The sequence below is a fragment of the Puma concolor genome, chromosome C2 (assembly GCF_028749965.1).
Source record: "Puma concolor isolate L17-30 chromosome C2, mPumCon1.1.hap2, whole genome shotgun sequence".
Lineage (NCBI taxonomy): Eukaryota > Metazoa > Chordata > Mammalia > Carnivora > Felidae > Puma > Puma concolor.
This window is the reverse complement of record NC_141675.1, coordinates 92,988,783-93,006,080: the sequence shown is the minus strand read 5'-3', so window position 1 is coordinate 93,006,080 and position 17,298 is coordinate 92,988,783. Positions and strand designations below refer to the sequence as shown.

The window sequence follows — 17,298 nt, the reverse complement described above, 5'->3', positions numbered from 1 at the left end:
GGGCACAAACTCACGAACCGTGAGATCATTACCTGAACTGAAGTCAGGCACTTAACTGATTGAGCCACCCAGGCACCCCTTCCATGCTTTTTTCAAGCCCAGCTAGTATTTTTATGACTGTTCTAAATTATTGTTTACATATATTGCTTCTATCTGCTTTCAGCAAATCCCTGGCTGTGGTTTCTTTTTGATCTTCCTTTTGGGGAGAATTCCTCTGTCTTGTCATTTTGCCTAGGTTTCTGTCTTTTGCATGTTGTGAAAGCTTGTTACGTTTCCTGCTACTGAGAGTAATGCTTTATTAATAAGGGATCCTACACTGTCCAGGATCTGGTGCTTCAGGAAGTGTTTTTGCTTTATGCTGTGTACATTCTGCTGTTGATTTGGCTACACTTTCTCTCATGTCAGTCCTCTGCAGAGTTACTCCTTGCTTGGAGTGGACAGTATTTGGACCTTTAGCTAGGTATGCTTTGATATTTTTGTTAAAATAAGCTTGATTTAAAAAAATAAAAATGCTTGATCCAAAAAAAAAAAAAAAAGAGAGAGAGATAAGGAAAGAGAATTAAAAAGCAAACAAAAAACTATAAGACTGTTTCCAAAGAAAAAGAAAGCAAGGGAAAAAAAAAAAGCTTGAACCAAAAAATGAGAAAAGAAAATGAAAAAACAAATACGTGAACCAAAACTATTCTACCACCCTCACTACCCACCACCCCTCTCCCTCCCCCCCCCCCCCCCCCCCCCCCCCCCGCCAAAAAAAAGAAAGCCTGGTCCTGTTTCCACCAGAACTGAAGCTGATGCTTTGGAACACTCTGTGATCAGTAAACTTGTTGCATACAGGGTACCTGTGTTGGTCCTCTAGGGAGAGGCTCACTGTGCTGCCTCACAGACCTGCCCTAGTAAAGATGCTTTTGCCAGGCACAGGAGGTGGGGGGTGGGGGTGGGAGTTTGAGGTTTGGTGTAAGGGGCTCCAGACTTCACTGGCGGTGCTGCACTGACTGTGCTGGTGGGTGGGGGGTGGGAGCTGGGGAGGGGTTAGGAAGATGCATCACCCTGCTCTCTTGTCCGTGGAGAGGGTAGCTTGCACCAGCTGCTGCTCAGGGAGTCCTCACAAAATAGCAAATAATTTTCCCTCTTGTGTCCCAGGCTTCTGTCAGATCTCTTCCTTCAACCCTTCTATGCCAGGGCCATTGGCATGCCTGGCACCACAGCTCTCCTGTCTTTTATCTGTGGCACTGCACCTGGGATTCAAAACTCCAAATCTTAAAGGAGCCGGCAAGGCACAGACCTGCTCCCCTCCTCCCATGGTTAGCCTTGCAGTGTTGCGCTTGGTGCTGTGCTTTCCCAGAGGAACAGTCACACAGCCATGTGGGTGCCTGGAGCTTATGGTGAAGCACAGGGGAAAGCTATTGCCAGGTTACCTGCCCTCTGCACATGCTTCTGTCCCCTGCTGTTGAACTGCCCTCAAAGGTGTCAGCTGGGTCTTTTGTCCTTGCAGAGGCAATATACCCTATTCCAAATGCATACCAGGAGGCAGAGAGTTCTCTCCCACTGCAAACCAGGGGATCTCTACACCAGGCTCTCTGCTGTCTGCTTCTGGGCCTCTGCCCTACTTCTCTCCAGGAGCACAGCTGCCCACCGGTTTGACTCCGGCGAATGACGTGGACTTTAAAAACCTCTAAATTTGGGCTCTGCTGTTTACAATAACTAGCAATAGTGCCTCCCAATTCCCCAGTCAATGGTTTTGGGGGATTGCTTTTCTTGTGCAAACCCTATGTGCTACTCTCTCTGCTACTCTCCTTTTCTACTCTGCAAAAAGGACTCCCTTCCTTCTGCAGCAATATGGCTTTTTCTCTCCCCCAATTCATATCTCTGCACTGGTACTTGCCATGTTTTCTGACTCAAGATATGTAGATTGTTCTCTTAATCCTCTGATCAGTTCCTAGGTGTTCAAAGTTATTTGATGTTGATCTAGCTGTGTTTGAGGGATCAGGCAAGCCTAGGGTCCTCCTACTACTCTGCCATCCTAATTCCTCCCCTTTATGATTTTCTTAATAACATGTTCTTTTAAAAAATTTTTTGTTTGTTTATTTTTGAGAGAGGGAGAGAGAGAGAGAGAAAGAGGGGGGAAGGGGCAGAGAGAGAGGGAGAAACAATATGAAGCAGGCTCCAGGCTCTGAGCTGTTAGCACAGATCCTGATGCGGGGTGAACTCACAGACAGTGAGATCATGACCTGAGCTGAAGTCAGAGGCTTAAGACACTGAGGCACCCAGGCACCCCTCTTAATAACATTTTTCCTCTGGTTTACTTCATCGTAAGAGTAGAGTGTATAATACGTAAACATACAAAATATGTGTTAAATGACTATCTTATTGGTAAGGCTTCTAGTCAACAATAGGTTATTAGTTGTTAAGTTTTGGGGAAGCCAATAGTTATACATGGTTTTTTAACTGCATGGGGGGGGCGGTCAGCATCCCTATCTCCTTCATTGTTTAAGGGTCAATTGTATACCAATTTTACCTCAAGAAAAGTTAATATGAATAAATGGAACTATATTAAACTAAAGGGTTCTGCACAGCAAAAAATGCAGTCAATAAATTGAAAAGGCAACCTAGAAAATGGGAGAAAATATTCACAAACCATGTATCTGAAAAGGGACTAATATCCAAAATATATGCAATATGCATACAACTCAATTGCAGAAAAGCCAAAAATCCAGTTAACAATGGGGAAAGGACTTGGTAGACATGTTTCCAAAAAAAGGATACAAATGGCCAACAGATAATATGAAAAGATGCTCAATATTGCTAATCATCAGGAAATGCAGGTCAAAACCATAACATCACCTCACATTTGTAGGGATGGCCTTTATCAAAAGGATGAGAGATGACAAATGTTCTAGAGGGTGTGGAGAAAAGGGAACCCTTATACACCATTGGTGGGAAAGTAAATTATTACAGACATTATTGAAAACATTATGGGGATTCCTAAAAAAATTAAAAATTGAACTGCAAATTTGATCTAGCAATCCCACTCCTGGATATACATCTGAAGTGAAATCACTACCTTGGGGAGACATCTACACACCCATGTTTATTGTGACATTATTCACACTAGCCAAGATTCAGAAATAACCTAGGTTTTTTTAATGGATAAAAGGATAAAGAAGATGTGATATATATGTATATGTATATATAGGAATTCAGGGGATATTGTTTAGATTTTAACAATTCTTGACACAATAAAGAAATAATTATGTGGCATGATAAAGGTGTTAGCTGACACTATTGTAGTACTCATATTGCAATATTAAAAAAATGTGTCAAACCAACACCTTGTATACCTCAACCTTACACAATGTTATATGGCAATTATATCTCAATAAAAATTTCAAATAATACATATTGCTTTATAGGTAGTGAAGGTAGCTTATAAGAGATTATTCTCAAATCATCCCTCCAGTCCATTATGACATTGTTGCCATTTAATTCATCTATTTACAATAAGTACACAGTACATTGTTGCTATTATTAATTTAAGCAAATACTTATCCTTTAGCTCAATTAAGAAAAAGAAAATTTGTTATTTTACCTTTACTTATTCTTTCTCTCAAGCTCTTCTTTTAAATGTAGATTCTATCTCCCTGAAAAATGTTTAACACTTTTGCCAGGCAGCTCTACTGGCAAAGAATTCCCCGTTTTATTATTGTTGTTACTTTTCTGAGAATATTTTTATTTCTTCACATTTGGAGAATAATTTTTCTGGATATAGAAATCTAGGTTGGTGAGGTTTTTTTTTTGAACCCCCAAAACCAATTCTTTCACTCCCCTCTGTTCTTTTTTGCTTTGTTTCTGATGAGAAATCCACTGTAACTCTTTTTTTTTTTTCTCTCTCTATAGGTTATGTAGGTAGGTGGGCTTCCCCCCTGACACTGGCTTTATTCTTACAGTTTGAATATGATATGCCTAGGTGTAGATTTTATATATTTATTCTCTTTGGTCTTCTTTGAGCTTTTTGGATCTGTGGTTTTGTGTCTGTCACTAATTTTGGAAGATTCTTAGTCATTATTTCTTCACATATATCTTCTCATTTTCTCTTCTCTTGGTATTCCAATTATATGTATATCTTTTGAAACTGTCACATAGTTCTTAGATACTCTGTTCTTTTCTTTTTTCTTAGTATTTAAGCTTGGCAAGTTTCTAGTAACTTGGTTCAAGTTTACTGATTGTTTTTTTGGCCATGTCCACTGTATTTTTGAGCTCATTAAATGCATTCTTCATTTTGTTTACAGTTATTTTAACATCTAACATTTCTATTTGAATCCTTGTTAGAGTTTACATCTCTGCTTACATTATCCATCTTGCATGTTGTTTCCTATTTCCATTAGAGCACTTCAAATATTAGTCATAGTTATTTAAAATCACTTGTCTAATTATTCTGTTTGTTTTTTTTTTTTTTTTTTTTTTTTTTTTTTTGTCACATCTGAATCTGGTTCTGGTGTTGCTTTGTCTCTTCAGAATTTTTCCTTGCCTTTTATCATGTCATGTATTTTTTTTTGCTGTAAATTGGACATGTTTATTGGATAATAGGTATCAAGGTGGATAGAACTTAAGTATGAGGTTTTACTTTTATGTTGTAAGGAGCAAGGCTGTAATGATGCTTGCTGTAGCTCTAAGTGTTAGAGGCTTCACATATCTTTAGTGTCCTTGATATTTTGTCTCTCTTGTTTTTTGGTTTCCCTAAAAACTCCTTCTTATATAAAGATTTTTGTGTTGTAGTTTGTCCTGAGACTTTGATTCTTCCCGAAGTCCAATAGAAGTAACTGATTTTCAGTTTGTTAGGCTTTTGCTTGTTTTTTTTAATCATTCGGTTTTGAGAATTTATAAATTTATTCTCGATACTAATTCTTTGTCAGATATGTGATTTGTAAATATTTTCTCCAAGTTTATAGTTTGTATTTTCATTCTCTTAACATAATTCTTCATAGAGAAAATGTTTTAAATTTTGATGAATCCTAATTTATTAATTCTTTAATTATGGATTATACTTTTTCATCAAATATAAGAACTCATTGCTTTGTCCCAGATCCCAAAGATTTTCTCCTATTTTATTTTGGTAAATTTTTATATTTTATATGTAAATGTGTGATTTGTATTAATTTTTGTATAATTTAAAGTTCTGGTAGAGATTTATTTTTGTCTTAATAGATACCCAATTCTATACTATCTTTTGTTGACCTCATTGAATTGCCTTGTATATTTGTCAAAAGTCAGTTGGACATATTAAGTGGGTTTACTTTTCCGTGTTCTCTCTTCTGTTCCATTGATCTGTATGTCTGTCTTTCTGACAATGTCACACAGTCTTGATTACTGTAGCTCTGTATTATGTTTTGTAATGGGGTGGACTTATTCCTCCTATTTACTATTTTTCACAATTGCTTTAGCTATTCTAGTGCCTTTGTCTTTCCATATAAATTTTAGAATAAGCATGTCCATAAAACCACAAAAATATCTTGCCTGAGTTTTATAAAAATGTGAATCAACATCTTTACTATGTTGATTATTAAAATGTGTGAACACTGTATGTTTGTTTGCTTAGATCTTTCATCTGGTTTGTGTAGTTTTTAGCATAAAAGTTGTATGATTTTTTAATATTTACACCTCAGTATAGCATATCTTGAATGCCTTTAAATGATACTGCATTTAAAATTTTACCTTTCACATGTTCATTGCTATTATATAGAAACACAATTGAGTTATGTATGCTGCAATGTTGGTGAACTCACTTTTTAGTTCTAAGAGTTTCTTGGGATTCCTTGGGATTTTCTGTGTTGACCATCATATTACTTTCAAATAGAAACATTTTATTTCTTCCTTTCTGATCTACATGCTGTTATTTGCATTTCTTGCTTTTTTACACTGGATAGAATTTCCAATACTGTGTTGAAGAAGAGTGATGACAACAGGCATCCTTGTCTTGTTCTTGATTTTTAGGGGGAAAACAGTCTTTTACCATTAAGTGTAGAGTTAATTGTAGGGTTTTGGTAGCTGCTCTTTATCAAATTGATAAAATACACTCTAATGCCATTTTTGATAGTTTTTTATCACTAATGAGTATAGAATTTTGTCAAATGCTATTTCTACATCAATTGATATGATGTTACTTTTCTGTTTTAGCTTGTTAATATGGTGAATTACATTGATGTACTGGTGTTGAGCTAACCTTGCATTCCTGGAATAAGCCCCTCTTGGCCTTTTTATATACTGTTCAATTGTATGTTAATATTTTGTTAAGGACTTTTATGTCCTTATGAGGAGTACTGATGTGTAGCATATTCCCCCTGCCCCCACAAGCTTTATTGTGTTCTAATTGGCAAATTAAAATTTTATATATTTAAAGTATACAATTAGCTATTCTTTTTTCTAAGTTTTTATTTAAATTCCAGTGAGTTAACATATAGTGTTTCATTAGTTTCAGGTCTACAATACAGTGATTCAACTCTTCCATACAACACCTGTGCTCATCACAACACGTATACTCCTTAGTACCTATAACCTATTTAACCCATCCTACTACCCATATCCCTGCTGGTAACCATTAGTTTGTTCTCTATAGTTAAGAGTCTGTTTCTTGGTTTGCCTCTCTCTCTCTCTTTTTTTCCTATTGCTCATTTGTTTTCTTAAATTCTACATATGAGTGAAATCAAGTGTATTTTTCCTTTTCTGACTGAGTTGTTTCACTTGGCATAATACTCTCTAGCTCCATTCATGTTGTTGCAATGCAGCATTTCATCTTTTTTTTATGAATTTCTGAACATTGATTTTGTATCCTATGACTTTACTGAATTCATATATCATAAGTTATAACAGGTTTTTTGGTGGAGTGTTTTGGGTTTTCTACATAGAGTATCATGTCATCTGCAAATGGTGAAAGTTTGACTTGCCAATTTGGATGCCTTTTATTTCTTTTGCTGTCTGATTGCTGCGGCTAGGACTTTGAGTACTATGTTAAATAACAGTGGTGAGAAGGGACATCTCTTTCTCTTTCCTGACTGTAGAGGAAAATCTGTCAGTTTTTTCTCCATTTAGGGTGATATTAGCTGTGGGTTTTTCATAGGTAACCTTTATTGTGTTGAAGTATGTTCCCTCTAAACCCACTTTGTTGAGGGTTTTTATCATGAATGGATGTTGTACGTTGTCAAATGCTTTTTCTTCATCTATTGAAATGATTATGTGGTTCTTATCCTTTCTTTTATTAATGTGGTGTATCATGTTGATTGATTTGCACGTATTGAACCACTCTGGCAACCCAGGAATAAATCCCACTTGCTTGTGGTAAATGATCCTTTTAATATACTGTTGCATTCAGTTTGCTAGTATTTTATTGTGAATTTTTGCCTCCATGCTCATCAGGGATATTGGTCTGTAGTTCTTTTGTTTTTTTTTTTTTGTAAGTTTTTAAATGTTTATTTATTTTTGAGAGATACAGCATGAGTGGGGGAGGAGCAAAGACCTGAAGCAGGCTCCAGGCTCCAAGCTGTCAGCATGGATCCCGACGCGGGACTCAAACTCACAAACCATGAGATCGTGACCTGAGCTGAAGTTGGATGCTTAACCTACTGAGCCAGTCAGGCACCCCTGTAGTTCTTTTTTTTTTTTTGTAATGGAGTCTGGTCTTGGTATCAGGGTAGTGCTAGTCTCATAGAATGAATTTGGAAGTTTCCCTCTTGTATTTCCTGGAAGAGATTTTTAGTTCTTCTTTAAATGTTTGATAGAATTCACTATTGAATCTATCTGAGATTGAAGTTTCCTTTTCTGGAAATTAAAAAAACAATTAATTTTCTTAATAGTTATAGGACTATTTAATTTATTTCAGATATGGGGAATTGTGCTTATTTGTGCTTCTTGATGAATTTGTCCATTCTACATACACTGTTGGATATATTTGTATAGAGCTGTTATTTATCTGTATTGATATTCCTTGTTTCATTCCTAATTTGGTAAATTGTCTTTTATGTCTTTTTTTCCTTGTCAATCTTGCTGGAGATTTTTCAAGTTTCTTGAAATTTTCAAGGAAATTGCTTTTTGTTTCATTGATTATCTCCTTTGCTTCTCTGTTTTCAGTTTCATTGATTTCTGCTCTTTATTGTTTTCTTTTGTCTACTTGGTTTAGGTTTATCTTACTCTTATTTTTCTAGGTTCTTGGAAAAATATTTTTCTAGGTTCGTGGAAGCTTAGTTATTGACCTGAAACTTTTTCTCTTTTCTAATGTAAGTATTTAGTACTATATATTTCCTCTAGGAATTGATTTAGCTGTTTCACCAGTTTTGATTTCATGTATTTACAGCATCATTCAGTTCAATATATTTTTTTCCAAGAGCTTAACATACATGTCTTTTGTTGAAGTATTATTAATATACAGTGTTATATTAGTTTCAGGTGTACAATATAATGATTCAACAATTCTATACATTTTTTCTTTGTCCATTTTTTTTTGTTTCTTAGTATACATATGAATGATATCGTATGGTATTTGTCTTTCTTTGACTTATTTTACTTAGCATTATATCCTCTAGGTCTATCCATGTTGTTGCAAATGGCAAGATCTCATTCTTTTTATGGCTGTGTAATATTCCAGTGCGTGCATGTGCACGCGCACACACACACACACTGTATCTTTATCCCTTCATCTATGAATGGACACTTGGGTTGCTTCCATATGTTGGCTATTGTAAATAATGCTGCAATAAACATGGGGGTGCATATATGGTTTTGAATTAATATTTTTGTTTTATTTGTGTAAATACCTACTAGTGGAATTACTGGATCATATGATAATTATATTTTTAATTTTTGGGGGAATATCCACACTTGTCCCCACAGTGGCTGTACCAGCTTGCATTCACATCAATAGTGCATGAGGGTTCCTTTTTCTCCACATCTGTGTCAACACTTATTATTTCTTGTGTTTTTTTAATTCCCTTGTGATGACTTCTTGGACCCATAGAACAGAAGTGTGTTGCTTAGTTACAAGTGTTTGGAGATTTTTTTCTCTTATTTTTTTTGATTTCAAATGTGATTCCTTTGTATTTAGAGAACACATTCTATATGACTTGATTATTTTAAATTTGTTGAAGTTTATTTTTTAGCCCAAAATGTGGTGTCTTAGTATATGTTTTGTGGTGACAAGATATTTTGCTGTTGTTTGGCAGATTATTCTATAAATGTTGATTAGGTCCTGTTGACTGATGGTTGTGTTGAGTTCTATACCCTTGCTCATTTGCTGGGGACAGGTGTTGAAATGCACTAGCATCATGGATTCTTTTTTTCTCTTCTCGGTTTTTGCTTCACATAATTTGCAACTTGTTGTTTGGAAATGCACATTTAGGATTGCCATGTCTTCTTGGTGAATTGATCTTTTTATCTTTACATAATGTCCCTCTCTGTCTCTGGTCACTTTCTATTCTCCAAAGTTGTTACATTTTTATCTGGTATTAGTACACCCATTCCTGCTTTCTTTCGAGTAATGTTTATATGATGTATCTTTGTCCTTCCTGTTACTTTCAGTCCACCCATGTCAGTGTATTCAAGTGAGTTTCTTGTGCACAGCATATAGGTGAGCAGTTTTTAAGTTCACTCTGCCAATTGTAATTGGTATTTACATTTTATGTAATTATGGTATGTTAGTGCTTAAGTTGTCTATTTTTTGTCTGCTTATTTTATTTTTCATTCAAATGTTTTTTACTTGCCTTCCTGTGTGTTAATAGAACATTATTTTAGAATTCCATTTTGATTTATTTATAATTTTTAGTGTATCTCTTTGTATCATTTCACTTTTTAATGGTTTCTGTAGACATTTCATTATGTATAAACAACTTATCAAAATCTGCTATTGCATTTTTTCAGTTTGAATGAAGTATAGACATTTCCTTTCTTTATTTTCCTTTACTTTCCTCCTTTTAAATAAGTTCTCTCTGTATTTAAAACCACATCAGACTGTGTTATAATTTTTTCTTTGGCTATGATAATTTAGGATACTCAAGGGAAGGTGGAAAATATATTGTATTTAACTGTATTTTTACTCTCCCTGTAGTTTTTTTATTCACACTTGATATTCAAAAATGTCTTTGATCTTTTTTCTGTTTAGTGAACTCCTTTTAACCATTCTTTTAGAGTTTGTCTTTTAGTGACAAACTCTTAGTCTTCCTTCATCTAATAATATACTGGTTTTTCCCTTATTCTTAGGGGTTATTTTGGGAGAATATAGAATTCTGTGTTGATAGTTCTTTCCCTAAGCATTTGAACAGTGTTCTACTTCCTTTTGGCCCCTGGTTTTCTGGTGAGGAATTTGCCATCATTGGAATATTTTCTCCGATAGTTACGGTTTTATTTCCATTATGCTGCTTTTAAGATATTATCTTTTTCCTCTTTTAGATAATTGGCTATGATCTGTCTTAATTTTATTTATTTGGGTTTATCCTACTTAGTTTTTCTCAGCCTCTTGAGTTTTTTGGGTTTTTTTTTGCCAAATTTAGAAGTTTTGGACATGATATCTTTACTTTTTTCAGTCCCATTTTCTGTTCCTTTCCTTCTGAAGCCCTGATAACATGGTTGTTAGATCTTTTATTTTTATCTCACAAGTTTCTGAGTCTTGAAATTTTTTAAAAAAACATCTATTTCTGTTTGTTGTTCAGATTGGATAATTTTTATTCTTTTATCTCTGAGTTTACTGAGTCTTTTTTCTGTGCCCTCCATTCTGCTCTTGAGCTTATCCATAGGTTTTAAAATTTTCTTGGTTGTATTTTTCAGTAGTAAAATTTGCATTTGGTTTTTATCTCCTGTTTCTTTGCTGACACTTTCCATTTTTTAATTTCATTTCATTCATAATTTTTCGTTGCATTTTTATGTTAGCTTCTTTTAAATATTTATCAGTGATTTCTAACATCTGTATCATCTTGGTATTGGTATCTTGGCCTTTTTTCATTCAAATTGAGATTTCCTATTTCTTGGTATGATGAAGGATGTTTTATTAAAACTGGTTATTTTGGATATTATGTTATGAAATGGTAGATCTTATTTGAACCTTTTTGGGGTAGGTTTTTTTAACTCTGGCAGTAAAGGACAGATGTCATCTTGTTACTAACAGATGGGAATAGAAATTCAGATTTCCCTGTTGGCCTTTACTATCTTCAGAGATAGAAACACTTTGTAACTGCTGGGTAGGGTATAATTATCACTCCTTATTTTACTTCTATTTTTATCATCCTGACCACTTCTATTTTTATCATCCTGACCTGCTCCCCACGTGGCCTCCACTAACTCAGTTCTTTCATTTAGAAGTTGAAATGTTCTATGAATTTATTTATTTTTTAAAGCTTATTCATTTCTTTTGCGAGAAAGAGCACGCACACGCATGAGCATGGGAGGGGAAGAGAGAACCCAATGAAGCCTCTGCACTGTCAGTGCAGAGGGCGATGCAGGGCTTGAACCCACGAACCATGAGATCATGACCTTAGCCGAAATCAAGAGTTGGATGCTTAACCGATTGAATCACCCAGGTACCCCAAAATATGCTGTGACTTTAAATGGAGGTAGAAAATGTTATTTCTTTTGCTGTAGCAGAATGAGAATAAGCTTCTCAGACTTGGATTTGCCAGAAATCATGATGTTATTCCTTATGGAACTATAAAGATTTGGCTTATTTTAAAAATTTGACTTATTTTTGATAGTTTTCCAAATAATTACAATAAATAATTAAAGCAACAAAATTGAGTGAGTTTTTTACTATCTGGTTAGTTAATTAAGAGTGTGTATGAAATTCAACTAAATTTTCAGTTTTCTGTTTAATTTTGTCTCTTGTGTTAGAATTTGAGCTGGCTACAGGTTATCCAATGTTATCAGATTCTATTTCTTAGAGAATTTTTAATTATTTATTTTTTCTTTTATATGATTTTAGTTTTTCCACTAAAATTCCTCTAAGTATCAGTCTTTGAATCAATATGCTGAGGGAGTCTTAGGGTAGCTGTCTGTTTCTTTCCCTGGGCTGTTGTTGTGGTTCTTTTTATCACCACTGTTAGCTATCTGGGGAGAACTATGCAGCTATATGGCTCTATCCTATTACTAACTTAGTAATTTAGGTTCTTATCCTAAAACTTTAAGTGTAAAATAATGGCATTCATTCAATCACAGGACAATATTTCATAAATACTGGTCATAGGTTATCTATATTAGAATCACCTAGAACAGTAGTAACTAAACTTTAAGTGTACGTGACTAACCTGGGTATTCCTCATAAAATGTAGTTTCTGATTCTGGGGTAGGGCCTGAGATTTGAATTTCTACTAAGTTTCCAGATGATGTTCATGCTGGTCTATGGACTTCATTTTGAATATCAAGTACTGAGGTTACTTGTTAAAGTATCAGTACATGTTCTATCCCTTGAATGTGAAAATATGCATTTTAAGGAGATATTTATTTATAATAAAGATTAAAAATTATTGCTATAATTTGGTAGTTCTTAACTATGGTTGTGCATCAAAACCACCCAGAAAGAGTTTTAAAACAATATTGCTAGATTTACTTCAGAACTGTTGAACTTTCCTCTCTGTGGCATTTGTATTTTTAATATGTAGAATACACCTGATTCTGAGTATCACCAGGTTGTAAAGCATAATTATAAATATTATAGAAGGGACTGGAGCCAGAGTCATCATGCCTGATAGTAGAGGTTTTACCTACTATCTGGATACAAAATAAGACTAAAATTGAACTATGTTAGAACTTAGGGGAAAAAAGTTTCAAACTTGAAATCTCCCACTTAATTTCATACAGCAAAGTCTCTATAATTTTAAACCACTTAACTTTCTTAAAATATAGTTTTGGCTTGTGTTGACAGTGTTTCTCAAATTAGGATCTATAGGCATAGACTTGGAGTTATGAATTTTCCACAATAGTTTCTGATTGTAATATTTTTATTTTTATAATCACATTAATGGAAAGATTCTGAGTGACTTGAACAAATAATTTTATACAAAAATACTGTCGCACAGTTGCCATATGTGAAATTAAATTTGCATTTGTGGTTGTGTTGGCACCAAATGGTGTTATTTTAATTGTTATGGATTAATAAAATAATAGAAATAGACTATGCACATGTATTATGTATTCATGCAAAATGATTATAAACGTATGTAATGATGTACTATGGAATAGAGTTCAAAACTGTTCAAGTATAGACAAGTGGTAGAAGAAAAACATGGAATAAATATATCCCAAATCAAAAGAACTTGTGTAGTCACAAACATATCCATATTGTGAGGTTAATTATTTCTTTAAAAAAAAATCCATCTGTCACATAAACTAATGTCATTAATTTGAATTCTAGATGTAGTTTTATTTGTATTTTGTATTTTTCTATGTATATATAAAAACCATAAGGATCAGGAATTTATATCTTACTTTATACATAAGTTAAAGAATTTATAAAAGTAAGTGAAAAGTGAAGATAAGCAAAAAACTTTAAAGGTCTGTACATTCTTCAAGCTTTGAAAACATTGATTTTATTTATTATGATTATGTAACACATATATCAAACTATAGAGTTACTAGATTTTTAATATAGTGGCCCTATTTATTTGTTTGTTTAGTTTTTCAAATTTTGGCATCATCTTTATTTTTTAATTTTTAAAAAGTTTTAATGTAATTTATTGTCAAATTGGCTAACATACAGTGTATACAGTATACTCTTGGTTTTGGGGGTAGATTCCCGTGATTCATCGCTTACATACAACACCCAGTGCTCATCCCAACAAGTGCCCTCCTCAAAGCCCATCACCCATTTTCCCCTCTCCCTACTTCCCCCATCAACCTTCAGTTGCCTCCCTCTATGTTTGAAACTATTTTTTCCCCTTTCCTTCCCCCATGGCCTTCTGTTAAGTTTCTCAAGATCCAAATATGAGTGAAAACTTATGATATCTTTCTCTGACTGACTTATTTCACTTGACATAATACCTTCCAATTCCATCCATGTTGCGGCAAATGGCAGGATTTCATTTTTTTCTCATTGCCAAGTAGTATTCCATTGTATATATAAACCACATCTTTATTCATTCCTCAGTTGATGGATATTTAGGCTCTTTCCATAATTTGGTTATTGTTGAAAGTGCTGCTATAAACATTGGGGTATATGTGCCCCTATGAATCAGCACTCATGTATCCCTTGGATAAATTCCTAGTAGTACTATTGCTGGGTTGTAGGGTAGTTCTAATTTTGATATTTTGAGAGTGGCTGCACCAGTTTGCATTCCCCCAACAATGCAAGAGGGTTCCCATTTCACCACATCCTTGCCAGCATCTGTTGTTTCCTGAGTTGTTAATTTTAGCCACTCTGACTGGTGTGAGATGGTATCTCAATGTGGATTTGATTTGTATTTCCCTGATGATGAGTGATGTTGAGCATCTTTCCATGTGTTTGTTGGCCATTTGGATGTCTTCTTTGGAAAAGTGTCTATTCATGTCTTCTGCCCATTTCTTCATTGGATTATTTGTTTTTCAGGTGTTGAGTTTGGTAAGTTCTTTATAGATTTTGGATACTAACCCTTTATCCGATATGTCACTTGCAAATATCTTCTCCCATTCTGTCGGTTGCCTTTTAGTTTTGTTGATGGTTTCCTTTCCAGTGCAGAAGTTTTTTATCTTGATAAGGCCCCAATAGTTCATTTTTGCTTTTATTTTTATAATGGCCCAATTTAAATGTAGTTTTCTACCTTAGCATTCCTTAATTGCCCTTACTAGAATTAATTCCTCCATTCTTTGAATCCTTTATAGCAATAGACACACTTTTATTTTTGTTTACTCATCTACTTGTCTTATCTCTCCAATTAAATGGCATATTGTTTTGAGAGGAAAAAGAGTAGATGTGTTGTAATCAAGGACAGTGCTTTTATTTTTTAAGATAATTTATTGTCAAATTGGCTAACATACAGTGTGTAAAGTGTGCTCTTGGTTTTTGGGGTAGATTCCCGTGGTTCATCACTTACATACAACACCCAGTGCTCATCCCAACAAGTGCCTTCCTCAATGCCCATCACCCACTTTCCCCTTTCCCCCACCCCCTATCAACCCTAAGTTTGTTCTCTGTATTTAAGAGTCTCTTATGGTTTGCCTCCCTCCCTCTCTGTTTGTAACTATTTTTTCCCCTTCTTTTAAGTTTCTCAAGACCCACATATGAGTGAAAACATATGATATGTGACTTTCTCTGACTGACTTATTTCACTTAGAATAATACCCTCTAGTTATATCTACGTTCCTGCAAATGGCAGGATTTCATTCTTTCTCATTGCCAAGTAGTATTCCATTGTATATGTAAACCACATCTTCTTTATCCATTCATCAGTTGATGGACATTTAGGCTCTTTCCATAATTTGGTTATTGTTGAAAGCGCTGCTATAAACATTGGGGTATAAGTGCCCCTATGATCAGCACTCCTGTATCCTTTGGATAAATTCCTAGTAATGCTATTGCTGGGTCATAGGGTAGTTCTATTTTTAATTTTTTGAGGAACCTCCACACTGTTTTCCAGAGCAGCTGCACCAATTTGTATTCCCACCAACAGTGCACGAGGGTTCCCATTTCTCCAAATCCTCTGCAGCATCTATAGTCTCCTGATTTTTTCATTTTAGCCACTCTGGCTGGTGTGAGGTGGTATCTCAGTGTGGTTTTGATTTGTATTTTCCTGATGAGGGGTGACGTTGAGCATCTTTTCATGTGTCTGTTGGCCATCTGGATGTCTTCTTTGGAAAAGTGTCTATTCATGTCTTCTGCCAGTGCTTTTTATAAAGAATTATTTAGTGAAATTTGAATTAATGGGTAAATGGATGGAAGGCTAACAAAGTCTTAGATGATATACTAGAGAGAATGATAGTGAATATGGATATAGTAATAAGATTATTTTTCCAGGGTTCCTATATAACAGAAAATCTTTCATCTTTCGGGTTATGGTGGTGGAAATACATTACAAGTGAAAGTGTAACTATTAAATATAATAAATTGAATAAGGTATTGATTAGTCACTTATTAGGGTTATCAAATATACAGCATAAGTGTAATCATGCCCTCTCCCTCACCCATGTCAAGCAACTTACATAAATCATAGTCTTTTTTGTTGGGTTCAAATAAAGTCTGGGAATCCTGTGAAAAAAATCAATTGTTTAACCACCACCCATCAGTTGGACATGGGACATAAGATGAAACCCTTCTTTCATCAAAGGTCTAGTTTCTTGTTAATTAGAATTAGGGGAAAAGTAATATTGGTTCAAAGAATACTTCTAATCCTGTTTGGGTCTTTTTCATGTATTCCATCATTCTTGTAAACTTTCTCTATAGTAGAGTTCTGCCTCTTGCTTCAGCCTTCATTACTGAATCGTGGCGCTTTTTAGATTTTTCTTGTTAACCTTGGAAATGACTAGGTCATATTGAAACTTTATCTACTAGAACTACTAAATTTTTGTTTACTTTTGTTAAATTAGTGTTTTTTTCAACTCTGTGATTCAGAAAGGGTAATCTAAATCCTCTTTAAAATGAGTTTCCTTTTTCCACTTACACTGAATTTGAAATAGATCCTTCATTGCCTAGAAACATGACCATCATATTATTTCCTGTGGGACATTATTAAATATTCCTTGGCAATAGCACTTCTAGACTTTAGGTTTTAATCAGACTTGTCCAATATAATATAGGTTACACTTCAATTAGATTGCCAATTAACTGTAAGTACATATATGATAGCAGGATTTCTAGATTTTTGGATGTAATGTGCAAGGTGCTTTTAGCAGAATACTTTTTTTTTTTAGCAGAATACTTTTTAATACATTTTGATTTAGAGAGGTAGGCTGTTGAATACTTCAATGAACCAGACTGAGAATATAAATTCAACAGACTGGATGTTTAGTCTTATATAAAAAAGAGGTATGAAATAGAATTTTGGGGGGAATTTACCATTCACATTCCTTTTTTTCCCCCCGTATTGGTCTGCCTGCCTGGCATCAGAATTCTGTCCTGTTCTTCTAACAATTTACCAGCTCTCTTTCTGAGTGAATTCTAGGAAATATTATGATTCAATAATAAGTTCTGACAATGGATAACTATGAACTTACCTCCCTTGTCATTTTAAGAGTGATTAAGGAGCCTGAATAGGCAAAACTAAAGAGTGATACACTGTCAATAGAAGGCTCTGGTAAATTCCCATATTTTATTTATAGGTGTCATGGTTGTGTTGGCTATAGAACAGGTTCCCAGAATTGGTC

The 17,298-nt window shown here is 34.5% G+C and overlaps 1 protein-coding gene across 7 annotated transcripts in view; it reads left to right on the top strand.

The window, feature by feature from the left end:
* The window catches only part of STXBP5L (syntaxin binding protein 5L), a 403,067-nt gene that overhangs the window by 117,896 nt on the left and 267,873 nt on the right, over positions 1–17,298 (top strand). The window lies entirely within an intron of this gene.